Below are 5000 nucleotides of genomic sequence, written 5' to 3'. Positions count from 1 at the left end.
GTTATGCCATTATTATTTATTAAATTTATTATATTTTCTACAACAAAATATATATTCTTTTCCTATAGCTTGATATCTCGAAATATCTTAAATAAATACACTATAAACTATAATTAGCAAATTTAATTTTTGCAATTACTTTCATTCTGAAATCATATTTCAAATGAAATATGCAGAATATTTAGCCTCTGCTGGAAAGATATCATGTCGTTCGTTATGTTATTTTTTTTATATCGTGCAACACGTACGATGAATCTATCGTAATGTGGAAACAATATATTTTCTATTAACCTAAGTTTTATACATTACTTTTTAATATACCATTTTCCATTTCCAGTATCTGTTACATGAAGAATATAAATTCTAATCCAATATTTTATTGCCAATATCTTATTCAAGTATATTCATTTTAGTTCTATAAATCATCATAAACCTCGTTAAATTCCAAAGATAACAACAAAAACAACAGTAATAATAATAATAATAATAATAATAATAATAATAATAATAATAATAATAATAATAATAATAATAGTCGCAGCAGCAGCAGCAGTAGTAGTAGTTGTAGTAGTAGTAGTAAAAAAATGAGAGTAACTAGTAATTCAGTAATTTCCATTTATTTCATTTTGACGTAAATACTGTGATCATGTTTTTAAATAGAACAAATATATTCATGCGTACGTTTTAAAAATTTAGGAACTTTGAGAGATGAGGCATAAATCATTTTCAACGACGGAGCACGAACTGGATAATGTGATGCCAAAAAAAAGAATTGCGAAGAGTATTGGCTTTGGGAATATTAAAAATTTGAAGGTATGAATTTTTATAGGGACACATACCACAACAAATTATTTTAGTCCAAATTGTCCCTATTTATTTGTTAGCTTTTACTTATTTCCGTCCTCCGTCTGCAGCCATCTTGGGGCACCACCTACAAGAAATTTTAGTCGATCTATTTTACTCTTTTACTTGTTTCAGTCATTTGACTGTGGCCCTGCTGGAGCGCCGACTTTAGTCCAGCAAATCAACCACAGAGCTTATTCATTTAAGCCTAGTACTTGTTCGATTGGTCTCTTTTACCGAACCGCTAAGTTACGGGGACGTAAACACACCAGCATCGGTTGTCAAGCGATGATGGGGGGGAGGGGCAAACACAGACGCACAAACATATACACACACCTACATATATATATATATATATATATACACGACGGTCTTCTTTCAGTTTCCATCTACCAAATCCACTCACAAGGTTTTGGTCGGATGAGGCTATAGTAGAAGACACTTGCCCAAGGTGCCACGCGTTGGGACTAAACCTAGAACCACGTGGTAGGCAGGCAAGCTACTTACCACATAGCCACTCCTGCGCCTATAGCGTATCGATCACAGACGCAAAATATAACAAACACCGGTTGGCAGGGCACAAATACAAACACACACGCACGCACACACACGATGGGCTTTTTTTCAGTTTCCCTCTACCAAATTCATTCGGAAGTCCTTAGTCGGCCCGAGGTCATAATAGAAGAAACTTGACGAAGGTGCCACGCAATGAGACTGAACCTGGAACCATGTGGTTAGGAAGCAGACGTCCCTTTATCTGGAGCCCTGAGAGGCATAAGGCAGCTTGCCCTGCTTCCATGGTAAACAAGTCACCGATAACTGTACAAATACCCTCAGAGAGTGACGCGGGACAGTTGCACTTTCACTGCAAGCAGATTTGAGGCGAGGGGAGGGGACGATCGACTGGTACTTTATTTTATCGATGCGTAGAGGATGAATGTCGAATTTGAACTGAGCGGTATTTGAAATCATAAAGTAAATAGCCAGAAGAGATTCAGTTTCACACTTTGTCCGATGCGATAACAATGTTCCCAGCTCGCCTGCCTACCATTTTATATTATGGTATAGGTATTTCAAACTTTAATAAACGGCCAGCGTTTATTTTTTTATATTTAAGAAGGTATGAGATAAATCGGTTACAAGGAACCGGTCCACGACTAGTGCTGCATCTCAGCGACCAAGAAAGGATGAAAGGTAAAGATAAAACTTTGAATTCAGGAGGTAACGAACCGGAAAAATGCCTCTTAACCTATTTATATTACGGGAAAACATTCGGAGGAAATCTAACCCACTGGTGATTTCCGTTCCCTTTCCATTTTAATCGAAAACTGTGCACATTAAATATATACTATATAACGCAGAAACGATTTTATAATTAATTATAATTCAAACTGATAAAATATTCCAATAGTGATAATGATAATTAATTAGTTATTTTAATTTCAGAGTTATGATGCAATCACTCCCTCAAAACGATATTAATCGTATATATGTTCAAACTAGATAAATATTATCCACATACGATATAGATATCTTTATTTGGAATCTATTAGAATAAATATTCTTGAAGCTGATAAATACAACAACCCCAACATTGGCCACCGCCGCCATCCTTGCCAGCACCAACACCGCCGACACCACCATCAACAGTGACACCAGCGCTGCACCCCGAAGCCGTCAGTGTAATCAGGCCCAACGTGTCTTGCTTAATTGAACATATCAACGTTTTCCTCCGGTTATTTCATAAACAATTTAATTAATATATTTTAAATTCCCTATTCGCCAAAACGCCATATCATTCTTCTTGATTAAATCTACCTATCTGATATATATGTGTATATATATATATATATATAATATATATATATATATATAATATAATATATATATAGAGAGGAGAGAGGAGAGAGGGAGAGAGAGAGAGAGAGATAGAGAGAGAGAGAGGGAGAGAGAGAGAGATAGGGAGATAGATAGGCATATAATAACGAATAGCATTCTGTATGTCGTAGTTAGCGCGGATGTACTCTGCGAACATCATAAGGCTATGAGATTGGCATTATAGGAGCGTTGGCAGAGTCTATCAACGCTAAGTACGCCACACGCTTTTAGACTGCCATTTTCTCATAGTATCATAATGTTAAATAGCACAGAAGAGTCTGTAGCAGACAAAATATTCTTTTCATCTCTAGGATGCAAGGCAAAGTCGACCTCGGCGGAATTTGAACTCGGAACGTAGCGACAGACAAAATACCTATTTCTTTACTACCCACAAGGGGCTAAACACAGAGGGGACAAACAAGGACAGACAAACGGATTAAGTCGATTATATCGATCCCAATGCGTAACTGGTACATATTTAATCAACCCCGAAAGAATGAAAGGCAAAGTCGACCTCAGTGGAATTTGAACTCAGAACGTAGCGGCAGACGAAATACCGCTAAGCATTTCGCCCGGCGTGCTAACGTTTCTGCCAGCTCGCCGCCTTGACCTTATATTCCTCTCATCATAAAGCAACGGTATGCCTACTTTTACGAATAATAAATGTAATATTTCGTGCAATTCGGAATATCAGTTCAGACAAACTCTGAGGTCATTATTCCTGACTAACAAGTAAATAATTGACTCTAATTACAATTTGGATTTCTTATTTAGTAACAATTCAAGGTTTTTATATTATGCCTGCAAGAAAGTCTGATTGCACTTCAAGATGAGAAAGAAACAAATGCGTCTTTGCTTTTAATTGATTTATTCAATTAAGGTAATATCATTGTTTATAATATAATCCTGTCTGTTTGGCAAATTGTTAACCCTCAGGATGAAAACGTCTTTAGTTTTCGGATTAAAGATACACTGATCTGTGGTGTAATATAGTGAAACATGGGGAAACAGCAGTAATGTGAAGAAAACACACGTAGAAAAAGAATATTTAATCCTAAAACATGATTTGAAGGTCAGAGATACAGAAAGAGGGGAGGAGGAAGGACTGAGTGAGAGAGTTTGGAGAGGGAGACGGAGGGAGGATACAGTTTGGGCGTCTTTACACTTTAGTCCAATCGAAATGATTATATTTTAAAACGTTTATTTAATAAATCAGCGCATGTTTATCAGTGGCAGAAACTAAAAGCCATGAACAATATATTCATATAAACATACATACCTACATATATACACACATACACACAAATGCGCACACAGACGCACGCACATACATATGTGAGTGTGCATGTGTGTTTGTGCGTGTATTTGTATGTGTGTGTTGTGTGTGTGTATGTATACTGGGCACCGACCCGAAGACATTTTAGTAGAACCGATACCAGTCCTTAGTTTTCTAACGATAAACGTCGCCCTTTTCAAGCCTACCCGAGCTCATGGGCCCGGTTTCCCGCTTTCTGTGGCGTATATCCCCCCCAGCTGGACGGGACGCCAGTCCATCGCAGCTTTACTCAAGAAACAGGAAGAGAGAGTGAGTGAAAGTTGTGGCGAAAGAGTACAACAAGGGTCGCCACCACCCCCTTCCAGAGACTCGTGGAGCTTTTAAGTGTTTTTGCTCAATAAACACACACAACGCCTAGTTTTGGAATCGAAACGTGATCCTCCGACCGCGAGGCCGCTGCCCTGACCACTGGGCCATTGCGCCACTGCTTCTCTATATACATAGGGCCGAATCAAATAAATGAATAATAAAATTAACGATCACAGACAACAAAAAGACGTGCACAAGAAAGTATTAGTTTGAGCTCTGTTGAAAGAGAGACGTGTTGACGTTTCGTTTTAGCTCTTCATCGAAAAGTAAAATGTAAAAAGTCTAAAAGGGGAAAAATTGCCAACAGCACCGGTATATATATATATATATATATCTTATATTGATATATATATAGGTCAGTTTCAGTTTCCGTCACGCAAATCCAGTCAGATGGATTTGGGTCGGGCCAAGGATATAATAGAAGACACGTGTCTATGTTGCCAAGCTTCTTACCACACAGCTATGACTGAGTCTACACACATAAACACACAAACACACACAAACACACACACACACACACACACACACCGCGCCGCGCGCGCGCGCATACACACACATTTATGTATATCTACATAACATTCAGCAATAACTACAGTGAAAATATCAACAAATGTTACCTTAAAAATAGAATAAA

At 37.7% G+C, this 5000-nt stretch overlaps 1 long non-coding RNA gene across 1 annotated transcript in view; it reads right to left on the bottom strand.

The window, feature by feature from the left end:
- Nucleotides 1–1165: 1165 nt before the first annotated feature.
- Nucleotides 1166–5000, bottom strand: part of LOC118767382 — a 15599-nt gene continuing 11764 nt past the window's right edge. Inside the window, exon 3 of the long non-coding RNA XR_005003299.1 lies at nt 1166–1345. This is a non-coding gene — a long non-coding RNA (uncharacterized LOC118767382). The remainder of the gene's footprint in view (nt 1346–5000) is intronic.

This window comes from Octopus sinensis, linkage group LG21 (assembly GCF_006345805.1).
Source record: "Octopus sinensis linkage group LG21, ASM634580v1, whole genome shotgun sequence".
Classification (NCBI taxonomy): Eukaryota; Metazoa; Mollusca; class Cephalopoda; order Octopoda; family Octopodidae; genus Octopus; species Octopus sinensis.
This window is presented reverse-complemented; position numbering and strand designations above follow the sequence as displayed.